Source organism: Phyllobates terribilis, unplaced genomic scaffold (genome assembly GCF_046119375.1).
Source record: "Phyllobates terribilis strain yellow unplaced genomic scaffold, ASM4611937v1 Scaffold_1__5_contigs__length_1240528914, whole genome shotgun sequence".
Lineage (NCBI taxonomy): Eukaryota > Metazoa > Chordata > Amphibia > Anura > Dendrobatidae > Phyllobates > Phyllobates terribilis.
Window position 1 is genome coordinate 1,203,870,392 of NW_027362761.1, and position 17,662 is coordinate 1,203,888,053.

Genomic DNA, 17,662 nt, shown 5'->3' on the forward strand with positions numbered 1-17,662 from the left:
GTGAACCCTGACGGCCAGCCCCCCTCTCCCAATACTGGTGCCTGTCCGCTGGTGGGTCGAGCGAGCCCCCCTGTGGTGGAGGCAGCTCTAAGCTTTTTAATTTAAATTGTCTCTCTAATTTGAATGAATACACTTTAAATCCATTTACAAGGATCTATTGGAGGGCAAGTCTCATGCCAGCAGCCGCGTAATTCCAGCTCCAGTAGCGTCCACTAAAGCTGCTGCAGTTAAAAATCTTTTATAAGGATCGAGCTCGGCTGTCCACCGCAAGGCATCCTACTGCCAGTCCCAGCCCCTATGCCTTGGGGTGCCTCCTGATGCTCTTCACTGAGTATCCCGTGGTCCCGAAGCATTTCCTTTGAAAAAATTAAGTGTCCAAACTACAGGTGGTGTAGCTTGCTTAACAGCCGGGATAATCCGCTGACTAGCAGACACTGCTACTAGGCACAAAGTATTTCCTGGGCTAGATGCAGTTAAAAATTTGTAATTAGATACTCTCATTGGATGCTGAGAAAGCATTCCATAGAGTCTCCTGGCACGCCATATATGATTCTCTTAAAAAGCTTGGGGTAGGGGTCTAGGGGACCCTTTTATAGCCAAAATCACGGACCTGTATCACAATACGTCACCTAGGCTGAAGATAAATGGAACTGTAGCACCCTGAGGGCTCGGTTGCTACAGAGGTATTGCACCTCACCCAGAGGTGTGATATCTCACTCTCAGGTAAGGATGGAGTGTGGATCAGGACCCGACACCTGCATGCATTACACCACATTGCCGTGGGGCAGGGCGACCAATATGCCTCTGAGATGGGCACGACAGTCCCTGTCCCTGGCTGGAGTGGGAGGAGGGAACACTGAGGAAGGGGAACCCTGTAGTGCAGGAGCAGGGAGGAAGCAGTTCCTGGGTGCATTGAGAAGGGAGTATAAAAGGTGGCACCATCTTAGTTCAGTGCAGAGAAGTATGAGCAGAAGTGGCAGGGAGCAGGGGCTCTGCATGAGCTCTGCTCCGGAGGCGGTCCTAGTAACAGAGGCCCAGTCCTAAAAGAGGGAGAAGGAAGGAAGAGGAGTGGAGAAGGCTCCAGGAACGAGGAATGAAGGGAACCCAGGGGTGCGGACGGGCGAGTCACCACCGCACGCCCGAATCCACCTGCGTGGAGGGGTCAGGCCAAAGGGGGAGACCGGTCCCCGAAACTAGTGGAGGCAGGAAACGACCCTCAGCTAGAAACCGGAGGCTGTGACATTTTATGTGGCGCAGCCCCTCGCTACACCTGCTAGGAAGGCACCACATAGGGTCAGGGAAACTGGCGCCAAGTTTACCAAGAGGAGGCCAGAGGCAGCCGGACAGAAGGGTTGGTAAGAAAGGCCAGACAAAGGACACACAAAGGGGGTCCTGTGAAGCGCTCCAAAGTTATCTGGGAGTTGTCTGAGCCCCTCACCTGGTGATCACAGTACGACGTGGGCAGCCGTTACCTGCAGACGTGGTCTGGATAATAACAACTGTGAGTAAAGGCCCTGGACTGCATCACTGACTCCGTGTCGCTACTGCTGCTGCCCTGCACCATCACCCCCATCCTCCGCATACACTGCCCTGAGGCTATACTCCTCCCGTGGGGAGTTATGCTACGCTCTGCTGCACCCACAACACCAGCCTCAGCGGTCTGCCCTGCAGCGGCGGTTCACTCTGACCGCAATCCACGGGTGGCGTAGTCGGAAATTTAAACATCAAAACCACATAAATAGTTCCGCCACTGGTTTGACCACCCTGAGCCACGGAACCGGGTCGCCGCCACGAAGAATACAACCACCAGCATCCACCAAAAATGGTCCGGCTCGGGGTGTCCCAAGGCCCAGGGGGTGCATCAGAACATTTTCATCACCTTTCACAATCACCAATGGGACAAGGCAGGGATGTCCTCTGTCCCCTCTCTTATACATCCTAGTGACGGAGCACCTGCTCTCATCAATTCGCCATAACCCCAATATTAGGTGGATTGAGGTGGGAGGCACCGAGTACAAGTGCTCTCTATTTGCTGATGATGTCCTAGTATATATCACTCAATCACATATATCCATCCATGCTGTTATGGCTGAAATAGATCACTTTGTTACATGGTCAAATTTTAAAATCAATGCAGCAAAGTCTGAGGCCCTCGATGTCTCCCTCCCCAAATCCATATAGGATTCCATCCAGTCCAACTTTCCCTTTGCCTGGTCCTCACAGGGTATCAAATACTTAGGAATTCCTATTCATAGAGACCTCTCCCATCTATGGTATCTTAATTTTGGGCCCTTTATTGAACAACTCCATACAGACCACGGTTGGCAAGTTAGAACTGTAAGATTCACTACGTGAACCACTGGTGTTTTGTGGAAAAGCACATGTACACTGTATTCCAAATTATTATGCAAAAAGTGTTTAGGAGTGATAAGGGAAGAATTTGTTTGTTTGTCAGTTAAACTCATTGATGGTGATGTGTGTCAGGGCTCTTTATATCACTGTAAGCAATTGCCGACACCTGTGCTAATTATTTTGGCAGGTGTGTCCAATGAAAGGCAAGACTACTTAAGAAGGCTGTCTCACATTATTAGGCAGCCTACATTTTCTGCCAAAATGGGAAAGAAAAAGGATGTGTCGGCTGCTGAGAAGCAACAAATTGTGGAGTGTTTAGGTCAAGGCATGACTACAATCAACATTGTGCGATGATCAGGATGAAGTGTCTTGGCAATCAAGAAGTATGTAGCTGATTCACAGTACACACGTGTGCGTGCTGATAAGGGCAAATTGAGGACTCTTTCCTACAGGCAATTACGTCAGGTTAAAAGAGCAGCGGCAAAAAAGCCTTGTCATAGCAGCAGACAAGTTTTTGAAGCTGCTGGTGCCTCCAACGTCCCCCGAACAACAAGATGCAGGGTCCTTCAGAGGTTTGCAGCTGTGCATACGCCATCCTGTCGACCTCCTCTATCCACTTCACACAAGCAGAAACGGCTCCAGTGGGCCAAACATTACATGAAGACTGATTTCAAAACTGTTTTGTTCACGGATGAGTGCCGTGCAGCGCTCGATGGTCCAGATGGATGGAGTGGAGGATGGCTGGTTGATGGACACCCCACGCAAACACGGCTACAGCGCCATCAAGGAGGAGGTGGAGTAATGTTTTGGGCTGGAATCATGGGAAGAGAGATTTTCGGCCCCTTTAGGATCCCTGAAGGCGCTAAAGATGAACTCCATAATGTATGTGGATTTTCTTAAACAGCACTTCCTGCCATGGTTCAAGAAAAAGAACCGTGTATTTCACAGCAAGATCATTTTTTTGCATGATAATGCACCATCTCATGCTGCACATAAAACATCTGCATCTCTGGCTGATATGGGCATAAAAGTGGACAAACTTATGGTGTGACCCCCATGCTCCCTTGACATCTACCCCATTCAGAACCTCTGGAGCATCATCAAAAGGAGTGTCTATGATGGCGGGAGGCAGTTCACATCTAAGCAACAGCTCTGGGAGGGTATTCTGTCCTCATGCAAAACAATTGAAGCAGAAACCATCCAAAACTTGACAAATTTAATGGACGAGAGAGTTCAGAAGCTCCTTTCGAACAAGGGGTCCTATGTGAAAATGTAACATCACTTAGAATAAAGTTTTGAGTTGAAAACTGTTTGATTTCGGTTTCTAATAACCTGCTAATGCTTATAATTTAAAAAATGACCATTTTTTTGGTCTTTATTAAAATGAAAAGGTTGATCGAAAAGTTTGGGGGATCTAAGAGTGTGGCAACCCAGTAGTCATGATTACTTCGAATTCTGACAATATGAGGGTCATGTTGCAGGTAGTGCAGCAAGAAGGCACTTATGTGTCTTGCGCATCTCGGAGCCCCAAAATTATTTTCCGGGCTAGATGCAGCTAAAAAGTATTATTAATTTTAAATCTGGTGGAGCTTAGTATAGATGGCCTAATAGGATCAGTGCTGCACACTGCTACAAAGCCCAAATTATTTTCCAGCCAAGATACAGATAAACATGATTAGTAATTTGAAAGCTTAAAACTGTTGGTAGGGTGATTTTAACCAATCATCAAGCTTTTACTCTCCCCAGGATGACACAGGGGTAGAAAAGTCGTTTCGGATCCATGATTTGTTCATCTTTATGAACGTGAGTCTGTCTACATTATCAGTGGAGAGCCGCGTGCGCTTATCTGTCAGCACACCACCAGCAGCGCTGAACACACGTTCAGACAGAACGCTGGCTGCGGGGCATGACAAGATCTCCAAGGCGTAAGTGGCTAGCTCCGGCCATTTATCCAGATTGGAAGCCCAAAAAGAGCAAGGGTCCAGTGACACAGTCATGGCTTCAATGTTTACTTGGAGATACTCCTGTACCATCGTCTCTAGGCGTTGACTATGTGTCAGACTTCTTGTCTCCTGCGGCCTTGCAAAGGATGGGCTAAAAAAGTGGTGAAATGATTCCGCAAAATTGATGTTACCAGCAGATACTGTGGTTCTGTTACGGTTTGAGTGCTGAACACTTGACGGTCCCACGGTTGGCAAGTTGGAACTGTGAGATTCACCACGTGCACCACTGGTGTTTTGTGGAAAAGCACATGTAAGATTCTGCAACAGTCTCTGCTGATACTCCTGCATGCGTGCATCCCTTTCTATGGCAGGAATAATTTCGGCAAATTTACTTTTGTACCGGGGATCTAACAGTGTGGCAACCCAGTAGTCAGGATTATTTCTAATTCTCACAATTCAAGGGTCATGTTGCAGGTAGTGCAGCAAGAAGGCACTCATGTGTGTTGCGCATCCAGGAGCACCAAGTCCCTGTTGTGTTGGTGGCGAGGTAACAATCATGCTTCCTTCCTCTGTCCTCTCCCCCCAACCTCGCACAACAGAAATGTGATCAAGGTCTCCCTCATCTGATGAGTCTTCCATCAGTTCGTCCTCCACTTCTTCCTGGGCTCCTGCACCTTCCTCACTAGTTTGGCTGCTACCATGCGCCCTGGTAAAACCATCTCCCCCACCCTCACATGCCTGCTGCCTTGGTGCTGCCGACCGTCTGGACCTTGCAGATGTTAGCCCTTCCGCATACAACTCCTCCTCCTCTACTTCCTCCACCTCCTCTTGTGCCACCACCTGACTCCGAATTCTGTTTAACATGTGCTCCAGCATGTAAATCACCGGAATAGTCATGCTGATAATGGCATCGTCAGCACTAAACATCTTCGTCGCCATTTCAAAACTGTGCAGAAGGGTGCATAGGTCCCTGATCTGAGACCACTCCTCCAGCGTGATTTGCCCCACCTCTGGTTCTCGTTGGCCCAGGCTATACGTCAGAACGTATTGCACCAGGGCTTGTCGGTGCTGCCACAGTCGCTGCAACATGTGCAGAGTTGAATTCCACCGGGTAGGCACATCGCATTTTAGCCGGTGAAGTGGCAGGCCCAACGACTTCTGTAGAGATGTAAGTCGCTGAGCTGCGGGATGCGAACGGCGGAAGTGAGCACACAGCGACCGTGCCCTCTGCAGAAGGCCATCTAGTCTGGGATAGTGGGCTAAAAATTGCTGGACAACCAGGTTCAACACGTGAGCCATACAAGGCACGTGTGTGACATTGCCCCAGCGAAGGGTCGCACCCAGGTTTGCAGCATTGTTGCACACGGACTTCCCTGGTTTCAGGTCCAGTGGAGACAACCATTCATGAAATTGGTTCTCCAGAGCTGACCACAACTCCTCAGCTGTGTGACTCACATTTCCCAGACATTTCAAAGTAAAATCCGCCTGATGACGTTGAGCCCTACTGCCAGCATAGTAAGGAGGTGTGCAGGATCCCTTCTGCGCAGTTAGAAAGCTTGTGGCATGACCAGACAGGCTTTGGGTGCAGGTGGAAGACCGAGAGGAGGTTGAGGAGGCAGAAGCAGTGGAGGAACATTGACATAAAGAGGATTGACGCACAACTCGTGGGGACGGCAAGACTTGGACAGCAGCCCCTTGTCCTGCTGTCACCATAGTTACCCAGTGCCCAGTCAGCGACATGTAACGCCCCTGTCCATGCCTACTCGTCCAAGTGTCTGTGGTGAAATGCACCCTGTCACACACAGAGTTTCTCAAAGAAGCGGTGATGTTGTGTGCGACATGCTGGTGGAGCGCATGCACACCTTTCTTTGAGAAGTAGTGCTGACTGGGCATCTGGTACTGGGGCACTGCGACGGACATAAGGTCTCGAAAATCCTCTGTTTCCACCAGGCGGAAAGGCAGCATTTCTGTAGCCAAGAGCTTGCAGATGGTGAAATTCAACCTCTTAGCTTTCTCATGGCTAGGAGGAAAAGGTCTTTTACTTGTCCACATCTGAGGGACCGAGGGCTGTCTATTGTGCTTAGACGGGGTTGATAAGGGTGTCCCCAGAAAACTGCCGGTCTGTGAGGAAGATGCAGGCGGACATGTTAGGTTGCCTTGATCCAAAGGTGGTGCTATCGATGTCGGACAGCGCTCAACACCAGCTGGTGTTACCACCTCCAAAGAAAATGATGACCTGCCAATCACGCTGGCTGTTGCGGGTAAAGAGGTGGCAGGTCTGCGCCCCAAAACAGGTGTGACTGCTGTCCCCCCAGTCACAGAGGATTAAGAGGCCGCGGATGCACAAGATATGGCAGACGGAGGGTGGCCCGGCTGGCTAGGCCGCATTGTAGCACACTGAGCTTCCCACTGCAACTTATGCTTCATGTCCATGTGCCGATTCATGCATGAAGTACTCAAACTATGTATTTTTTGGCCTCTACTTAGCTTTTGCTGACAAATGTTACAGATAACACGAGTTGGGTCATCTTTATCGATCTGAAAAAATGCCCAGGCTATGCAAGGCTTAGCACCCATGCGACCTGAAGAGCCACCACGACTTGTGGTGAGAGGCAGAGTTGTGTTTGAGGATGCAGTTGTTGACGTGCTTCCAGTACTACGTCTCTGTCCAGGAAGGCGCAACCTGACCTCGTCGTCACTAGCATCTTCCTCCACCTCCTCTGCTGACCTCATCTCTTGGCTGACTGTGGGTTGACAGTAAGTGGGATCTCCAACCTCATCATCATCACCCTGTGCGTTATCACACCCGTCGTCCTCAGAGCCAACCTGTTCCTGCCCTGACAAAAAACTAAAGTTGTCGCTCCAATCAGGTATTTGAGTCTCATCATCGTCTTCCTCATTGTCTCCACCAACAGTAGTTACAGTTTGGGAATCAGGGTCTACATTATGGTCAGAACCTTCTGCGTCTGGTCCTGGATCCGACTCATAAAGATTCTGGGCATCAGTGCAGATCATTTCCTTGTCTGGATTCACAGAAGCGCTGGAGTCGACCTCTGATTCCCAGGCTATAGTATGGGTAAACAGCTCTGCAGACTCAACCATCTGTTCTACCTCATACTCAGACGGGCAGCTGGAGATTTGGGAGCTGTGAGGAAGCAAGTGCGATTGGGGTGACACCTTTGAGTACTGGAGTATTTGTGATGTTGAAGTTGATGTGGAGGAGAGCCCACTTAAAGGAGCACTTGATATCCGTTGAAGCACCTGCTGTTTTTGTGCCTCATCTGGAATTTGTAGCGATTGGCGTGGCCGTAAGAAAGGGATCTTATCACATTGTCCGCTAAAAGAAGTAAACATTTTAGTTTGGCTGGAAGATGGTCTTTCTTCTGCAGACGTTACTGTTGCTTTAACACCTACCCCACAGACACAACCTTTTTTCCCCTTCCCAACACGCCTATTCCCCTTTCCACCAGCAGCAGGTCTTTTTCCACTCATTTTGGTGGTTAACTAATTCACAACTCTGGAGTTGTTTGCACAAAAAAACAATGGATGGGAACCGAGCAGAGCTGAGTGGCCAAACTGTGGTATTAGGCCAAAACTATTAGCTGGGTTAGATGGAGAAAAAAATTATATTCGATTTGCAACCTGATGGAGGTCAGTATAGATGGACTAATAGAACAAGTCCCACACACAGCTAGAAGCCCAAATATTATTTCAGAGGTAGATGCAGAAAAAAATATATTCAGTTTGCAACCTGATGGAGGTCAGTATAGATGGACTAATAGAGAAAGTCCCACACACTGCTAGAAGACCAAATATTTTTTCAGAGCTAGATGCAGACAAAAAATTATTTTGAATTTGCAACCTGATGGAGGTCAGTATAGGTGGACTAATAGAACAAGTCCCACACACTGCTAGAAGGCCAAATATTTTATCAGAGCTAGATGCAGAAAAAAATTATATTCTGTTTGCAACCTGATGGAGGTCAGTATAGATGGACTAATAGAACAAGTCCCACACACAGCTAGAAGCCCAAATATTTTTTCAGAGGAAGATGCAGAAAAAAATTATATTCAGTTTGCAACCTGATGGAGGTCTGTATAGATGGATTAATAGAACAAGTCCCACACACAGCTAGAAGCCCAATATTTTTTCAGAGGTAGATACAGAAAAAAAATATATTCAGTTTGCAACCTGATGGAGGTCAGTATAGATGGACTAATAGAGAAAGTCCCACACACTGCTAGAAGGCCAAATATTTTTTCAGAGCTAGATGCAGAAAAAAATTATTTTTAATTTGCAACCTGATGGAGGTCAGTATAGATGGACTAATAGAGAAAGTCCCACACACTGCTAGAAGGCCAAATATTTTTTCAGAGCTAGATGCTGAAAAAAATGATATTCAGTTTGCAACCTGATGGAGGTCAGTATAGATGGACTAATAGAAAAAGTCCCACACACAGCTAGAAGCCCAAATATTTTTTCAGAGGTAGATGCAGATAAAAATTATTTTTAATTTGCAACCTGATGGAGGTCAGTATAGATGAACTAATAGAGAAAGTCCCACACACTGCTAGAAGGCCAAATATTTTTGCAGAGCTAGATGCAGATAAAAATTATTTTTAATTTGCAACCTGATGGAGGTCAGTATAGATGGACTAATAGAGAAAGTCCCACACACTACTAGAAGGCCAAATATTTTTTCAGAGCTAGATGCAGAAAAAAATTATATTCAGTTTGCAACCTGATGGAGGTCAGTATAGATGGACTAATAGAACAATTCCCACACACAGCTAGAAGCCCAGATATTTTTTCAGAGGTAGATGCAGATAAAAATTATTTTTAATTTGCAACCTGATGGAGGTCAGTATAGATGGTCTAATAGAGAAAGTCCCACACACTGCTAGAAGGCCAAATATTTTTTCAGAGCTAGATGCAGATAAAAATTATTTTTAATTTGCAGCCTGATGGAGGTCAGTATAGATGGACTAATAGAGAAAGTCCCACACACTGCTTGAAGGCCAACTATTTTTTCAGAGCTAGATGCAGAAAAAAATTATATTCAGTTTGCAACCTGATGGAGGTCTGTATAGATGGATTAATAGAACAAGTCCCACACACAGCTAGAAGCCCAATATTTTTTCAGAGGTAGATGCAGAAAAAAAATATATTCAGTTTGCAACCTGATGGAGGTCTGTATAGATGGATTAATAGAACAAGTCCCACACACAGCTAGAAGCCCAATATTTTTTCAGAGGTAGATGCAGAAAAAAAATATATTCAGTTTGCAACCTGATGGAGGTCAGTATAGATGGACTAATAGAGAAAGTCCCACACACTGCTAGAAGGCCAAATATTTTTTCAGAGCTAGATGCAGAAAAAAATGATATTCAGTTTGCAACCTGATGGAGGTCAGTATAGATGGACTAATGGAACAAGTCCCACACACAGCTAGAAGCCCAAATATTTTTTCAGAGGTAGATGCAGATAAAAATTATTTTTAATTTGCAACCTGATGGAGGTCAGTATAGATGGACTAATAGAGAAAGTCCCAAACACTGCTAGAAGGCCAAATATTTTTTCAGATCTAGATGCAGATAAAAATTATTTTTAATTTGCAACCTGATGGAGGTCAGTATAGATGGACTAATAAAGTCCCACACACTGCTAGAAGGCCAAATATTTTTTCAGAGCTAGATGCAGAAAAAAATTATATTCAATTTGCAACCTGATGGAGGTCAGTATAGATGGACTAATAGAATGATGCTATGCCCAAAAGATTTTACTTCACTAGGTGCAGTAAAAAAATTGGTATTCTATACACAGGTGGTATATCTTGCAACACAGATAGGCTACTCCACTGACTAACACACTCTGCAATAGGCCAAAAAGGATTAGCTTTGCTAGATTCAGCCAAATGCTGTGAAAAAAACTTGCACAGCACTGGCACAGACCTGCCTGGCAAAAACTGATAGGAACTGATGTAACCTAGTCCTGAAAAGGACTGCAATTACAATTAGTCTTTACTCCCACAATCTATCTATTTAAGAGCACAGACCTGCCTGATAAAAGATGCAGGAAATGCTGTAACCTAGTCCTTAAAAGGACTGCAATCACATCTATTCCCTACTCCCAAGCTATCTGTAGATTTGTGCGAAAATTGGCTTGAAATTAACAAGGTATAGCGCACACAGCAACAGCGGTGCCGTCTAACACGCAGCTGCAGCAGTGAGAAAATGGTGGCGACGGGGAAAATGGCTTGGTCTTATAGGACAAGGACATGTGACATACACTGCCAATGACACATGCCCTTGCTTGTGTGAAAAACAGCAGTTCGCTCCGTGTGTGCACTGCTGATAGGCTGACAGACTGCACCTCCCCACTGCAAATGCGGGAAAGAGAAAAAAAAATGGAGATCTTCATTATTCCTGCAGAGATCCATCCCCTGCCCCTCCCCCCACCCCGCTGTACACTCAAACTGCGTATTAACATTAATTTTCATCATTACTGAGAAAAAATCCAGTTATGATATTGGTGCACGAACAGTTATCGAACATAACCTCGAACAGCCGAATTTTTCTCAAATCGTTCGTGTTCGCCGAACGGCTCGAACACCGCCCAAAACAGCTCGAATTTGAGATTGGTGAACAGTTCGAGTAGAACAACGCTCATCTCTACTCAAGATACAGATAAACATGATTAGTAATTTTAAATCTGGTGGAGCTTATTATAGATGGCCTAATAGAATCAGTGCTGCACACTGCTACAAAGCCCAAATTATTTTCCAGCCAAGATACAGATAAACATGATTAGTAATTTGAAAGCTTAAAACGGTTGGTAGGGTGATTTTAACCAATCATCAAGCTTTTACTCTCCCCAGGATGACACAGGGGTAGAAAAGTCATTTTGGATCCATGATTTGCTCATGTTTATGAACGTGAGTCTGTCTACATTATCAGTGGAGAGCCGCGTGCGCTTATCTGTCAGCACACCACCAGCAGCGCTGAACACACGTTCAGACAGAATGCTGGCTGCGGGGCATGACAAGATCTCCAAGGCGTAAGTGGCTAGCTCCGGCCATTTATCCAGATTGGAAGCCCAAAAAGAGCAAGGGTCCAGTGACACAGTCATGGCTTCAATGTTTACTTGGAGATACTCCTGTACCATCGTCTCTAGGCGTTGACTATGTGTCAGACTTCTTGTCTCCTGTGGCCTTGCAAAGGATGGGCTAATAAAGTGGTGAAGTGATTCCGCAAAATTGATGTTACCAGCAGATACTGTGGTTCTGTTACGGTTTGAGTGCTGAACACTTGACGGTCCCACGGTTGGCAAGTTGGAACTGTGAGATTCACTACGTGCACCACTGGTGTTTTGTGGAAAAGCACATGTAAGATTCTGCAACAGTCTCTGCTGATACTCCTGCATGCGTGCATCCCTTTCTATGGCAGGAATAATTTCTGCAAATTTACTTTTGTACCGGGGATCTAACAGTGTGGCAAGCCAGTAGTCAGGATTATTTCTAATTCTCACAATTCGAGGGTCATGTTGCAGGTAGTGCAGCAAGAAGGCACTCATGTGTGTTGCGCATCCAGGAGCACCAAGTCCCTGTTGTGTTGGTGGCGAGGTAACAATCATGCTTCCTTCCTCTGTCCTCTCCCCCCAACCTCGCACAACAGAAATGTGATCAAGGTCTCCCTCATCTGATGAGTCTTCCATCAGTTCGTCCTCCACTTCTTCCTGGGCTCCTGCACCTTCCTCACTAGTTTGGCTGCTACCATGCGCCCTGGTAAAACCATCTCCCCCACCCTCACATGCCTGCCGCCTTGGTGCTGCCGACCGTCTGGACCTTGCAGATGTTAGCCCTTCCGCATACAACTCCTCCTCCTCTACTTCCTCCACCTCCTTTTGTGCCACCACCTGACTCCGAATTCTGTTTAACATGTGCTCCAGCATGTTAATCTTTGGAATAGTCATGCTGATAATGGCATCGTCAGCACTAAACATCTTCGTCGCCATTTCAAAACTGTGCTGAAGGGTGCATAGGTCCCTGATCTGAGACCACTCCTCCAGCGTGATTTGCCCCACCTCTGGATCTCGTTGGCCCAGGCTATACGTCAGAACGTATTGCACCAGGGCTTGTCGGTGCTGCCACAGTCGCTGCAACATGTGCAGAGTTGAATTCCACCGGGTAGGCACATCGCATTTTAGCCGGTGAAGTGGCAGGCCCAACGACTTCTGTAGAGATGTAAGTCGCTGAGCTGCGGGATGCGAACGGTGGAAGTGAGCACACAGTGACCGTGCCCTCTGCAGAAGGCCATCTAGTCTGGGATAGTGGGCTAAAAATTGCTGGACAACCAGGTTCAACACGTGAGCCATACAAGGCACGTGTGTGACATTGCCCCGGCGAAGGGCCGCACCCAGGTTTGCAGCATTGTCGCACACGGCCTTCCCTGGTTTCAGGTCCAGTGGAGACAACCATTCATGAAATTGGTTCTCCAGAGCTGACCACAACTCCTCAGCTGTGTGACTCACATTTCCCAGACATTTCAAAGTAAAAACCGCCTGATGACGTTGAGCCCTACTGACAGCATAGTAAGGAGGTGTGCAGGATGCCTTCTGCGCAGTTAGAAAGCTTGTGGCATGACCAGACAGGCTTTGGGTGCAGGTGGAAGACCGAGAGGAGGTTGAGGAGGCAGAAGCAGTGGAGGAACTTTGACATAAAGAGGATTGACGCACAACTCGTGGGGACGGCAAGACTTGGACAGCAGCCCCTTGTCCTGCTGTCACCATAGTTACTCAGTGCTCAGTCAGCGACATGCAACGCCCCTGTCCATGCCTACTCGTCCAAGTGTCTGTGGTGAAATGCACCCTGTCACACACAGAGTTTCTCAAAGAAGCGGTGATGTTGTGTGCGACATGCTGGTGGAGCGCAGGCACACCTTTCTTTGAGAAGTAGTTCCGACTGGGCATCTGGTACTGGGGCACTGCGACGGACATAAGGTCTCGAAAATCCTCTGTTTCCACCAGGCGGAAAGGCAGCATTTCTGTAGCCAAGAGCTTGCAGATGGTGAAATTCAACCTCTTAGCTTTCTCATGGCTAGGAGGAAATGATCTTTTACTTGTCCACATCTGAGGGACCGAGGGCTGGCTATTGTGCTTAGACGGGGTTGACAAGGGTGTCCCCGGCAAACTGCCGGTCTGTGAGGAAGATGCAGGCGGACATGTTAGGTTGCCTTGATCCAAAGGTGGTGCTATCGATGTCGGACAGCGCTCAACACCAGCTGGTGTTACCACCTCCAAAGAAAATGATGACCTGCCAATCACGCTGGCTGTTGCGGGTAAAAAGGTGGCAGGTCTGCGCCCCAAAACAGGTGTGACTGCTGTCCCCCCAGTCACAGAGGATGAAGAGGCCGCGGATGCACAAGATATGGCAGACGGCGGTTGGCCCGGCCGGCTAGGCCGCATTGTAGCACACTGAGCTTCCCACTGCAACTTATGCTTCATGTCCATGTGCCGGTTCATGCATGAAGTACTCAAACTATGTATATTTTGGCCTCTACTTAGCTTTTGCTGACAAATGTTACAGATAACACGAGTTGGGTCATCTTTATCCATCTGAAAAAATGCCCAGGCTATGCAAGGCTTAGCACCCATGCGACCTGAAGAGCCACCACGAATTCTGGTGAGAGGCAGAGTTGTGTTTGAGGATGCAGTTGTTGACGTGCTTCCAGTAATACGTCTCTGTCCAGGAAGGCGCAACCTGACCTCGTCGTCACTAGCATCTTCCTCCACCTCCTCTGCTGACCTCATCTCTTGGCTGACTATGGGTTGACAGTAAGTGGGATCTCCAACCTCATCATCATCACCCTGTGCGTTATCACACCCGTCGTCCTCAGAGCCAACCTGTTCCTGCCCTGACAAAAAACTAAAGTTGTCGCTCCAATCAGGTATTTGAGTCTCATCATCGTCTTCCTCATTGTCTCCACCAACAGGAGTTACAGTTTGGGAATGAGGGTCTACATTATGGTCAGAACCTTCTGCGTCTGGTCCTGGATCCGACTCATAAAGATTCTGGGCATCAGTGCAGATCATTTCCTCGTCTGGATTCACAGAAGCGCTGGAGTCGACCTCTGATTCCCAGGCTATAGTATGAGTAAACAGCTCTGCAGACTCAACCATCTGTTCTACCTCATACTCAGACGGGCAGCTGGAGATTTGGGAGCTGTGAGGAAGCAAGTGCGATTGGGGTGACACCTTTGAGGACTGGAGTATTTGTGATGTTGAAGTTGATGTGGAGGAGAGCCCACTTAAAGGAGCACTTGATATCCGTTGAAGCACCTGCTGTTTTTGTGCCTCATCTGGAATTTGTAGCGATTGGCGTGGCCGTAAGAAAGGGATCTTATCACATTGTCCGCTAAAAGAAGTAGACATTTTAGTTTGGCTGGAAGATGGCCTTTCTTCTGCAGATGTTACTGTTGCTTTAACACCTACCCCACGGACACAACCTTTTTTCCCCTTCCCAACAGGCCTATTCCCCTTTCCACCAGCAGCAGGCCTTTTTCCACTCATTTTGGTGGTTAACTAATTCACAACTCTGGAGTTGTTTGCACAAAAAAACAATGGATGGGAACCGAGCAGAGCTGAGTGGCCAAACTGTGGTATTAGGCCAAAACTATTGGCTGGGTTAGATGCAGAAAAAAATTATATTCAATTTGCAACCTGATGGAGGTCAGTATAGATGGACTAATAGAACAAATCCTACACACAGCTAGAAGCCCAAATATTTTTTCAGAGGTAGATGCAGAAAAAAATTGTATTCAGTTTGCAACCTGATGGAGGTCAGTATAGATGGACTAATAGAACAAGTCCTACACACAGCTAGAAGCCCAAATATTTTTTCAGAGGTAGATGCGGAAAAAAATTATATTCAGTTTGCAACCTGATGGAGGTCAGTATAGATGGACTAATAGAACAAGTCCCACACACAGATAGAAGCCCAAATATTTTTTCAGAGGTAGATGCAGAAAAAAAATATATTCAGTTTGCAACCTGATGGAGGTCAGTATAGATGGACTAATAGAGAAAGTCCCACACACTGCTAGAAGGCCAAATATTTTTTCAGAGCTAGATGCAGACAAAAAATTATTTTGAATTTGCAACCTGATGGAGGTCAGTATAGGTGGACTAATAGAACAAGTCCCACACACTGCTAGAAGGCCAAATGTTTTTTCAGAGCTAGATGCAGACAAAAAATTATTTTTAATTTGCAACCTGATGGAGGTCAGTATAGATGGACTAATAGAGAAAGTCCCACACACTGCTAGAAGGCCAAATATTTTTTCAAAGCTAGATGCAGATATAAATTATTTTTAATTTGCAACCTGATGGAGGTCAGTATAGATGGACTAATAGAGAAAGTCCCACACACTGCTAGAAGGCCAAATATTTTTTCAGAGCTAGATGCAGACAAAAAATTATTTTGAATTTGCAGCGTGATGGAGGTCAGTATAGATGGACTAATAGAACAAGTCCCACACACTGCTAGAAGGCCAAATATTTTTTCAGAGCTAGATGCAGAAAAAAATTATATTCAGTTTGCAACCTGATGGAGGTCAGTATAGATTGACTAATAGAACAAGTCCCACACACTGCTAGAACCCCAAATATTTTTTCAGAGCTACATGCAGAAAAAAATTATATTCAATTTGCAACCTGATGGAGGTCAGTATAGATGGACTAATAGAATGATGCTATGCCCAAAAGATTTTACTTCACTAGGTGCAGTAAAAAAATTGGTATTCTATACACAGGTGGTATATCTTGCAACACAGATAGGCTACTCCACTGACTAACACACTCTGCAATAGGCCAAAAATGATTTGCTTTCCTAGATTCAGCCAAATGCTGTGAAAAAAACTTGCACAGCACTGGCACAGACCTGCCTGGCAAAAACTGATAGGAACTGATGTAACCTGGTCCTGAAAAGGACTGCAATTACAATTAGTCTTTACTCCCACAATCTATCTATTTAAGAGCACAGACCTGCCTGATAAAAGTCGTAGGAAATGCTGTAACCTAGTCCTTAAAAGGACTGCAATCACAACTATTCCCTACTCCCAAGCTATCTGTAGATTTGTGCGAAAATTGGCTTGAAATTAACAAGGTATAGCGCACACAGCAAAAGCGGTGCTGTCTAACACGCAGCTGCAGCAGTGAGAAAATGGTGGCGACGGGGAAAATGGCTTGGTCTTATAGGGCAAGGACATGTGACATACACTGCCAATGACACATGCCCTTGCTTGAGTGAAAAAAAGCACTTCGCTCCGTGTGTGCGCTGCTGATAGGCTGACAGATTGCACCTCCTCACTGTAAATGCGGGAAAGAGAAAAAAAAATGGAGATCTTCATTATTCCTGCAGAGATCCATCCCCTGCCCCTCCCCCCACCCCGCTGTACACTCAAACTGCGTATTAACATTAATTTTCATCATTACTGAGAAAAAATCCAGTTATGATTTTGGTGCACGAACAGTTATCGAACATAACGTCGAACAGCCGAATTTTTCTCAAATTGTTCGTGTTCGCCGAACGGCTCGAACACCGCCCAAAACAGCTCGAATTTGAGATTGGCGAACAGTTCGAGTCGAACAACGCTCATCTCAAATCCCAACTTCACTTTTTATTTTTTCTTATCAAAAAATCACAGACAGAAAATATTTATTTTTATGGAAACAATAAAAAATTAAAATAAATCATTGTGATTATAAGTGATACATGTCTGCAGCCCATTATTCTGATATGAAGACTTTATCTGTATTCTCTGCAAACTTATGATAATAATTACACTCAAAATAATCTGGATAAATTTCGTATTTTTTTCAGCTTCAAAAATAATAGACACCTTAAAAAAATGTTATGGACAAGGCAAAAAAATGCCGTCTTTTTACAGACTGTCCTGGTGTTTCTGAACGGTTGGCAACTCTGCAAGGGAATTAGCTGATCTTCTTGATTATCAAGAGTCTGACCCCATATCCAAATGATATCCTGATACTCGGCCATATATTATACAGAACTGAAAAATCATTTTAATGTATTGTAGTAGAATCAGGAAATGTTTACTGCCAACTATTTCATTATTTTTCATGCTTTTTTAAGGGTTTTCAAGGGTTGCAAATGTTCTAGAAGTTTAGCTCTATTAAGGATAATGAATCTGAATGTACAGTTTCTGGCTGTGAAGGGACACAACAACAACTGATAACAAGCAAGTACAAAATTGAGACATTCACAATGCTGCAAAAACTCTCTACCTACCTTACTTAGAGCAATTGGATCATTATCCGCCACATTACATAGTAATCTGCACATGCTGCCC

General features: G+C 45.9%; 1 protein-coding gene across 1 annotated transcript in view; it reads right to left on the reverse strand.

The window, feature by feature from the left end:
* The window catches only part of LOC141220998 (vomeronasal type-2 receptor 26-like), an 84,627-nt gene that overhangs the window by 43,826 nt on the left and 23,139 nt on the right, over window positions 1-17,662 (reverse strand). The window lies entirely within an intron of this gene.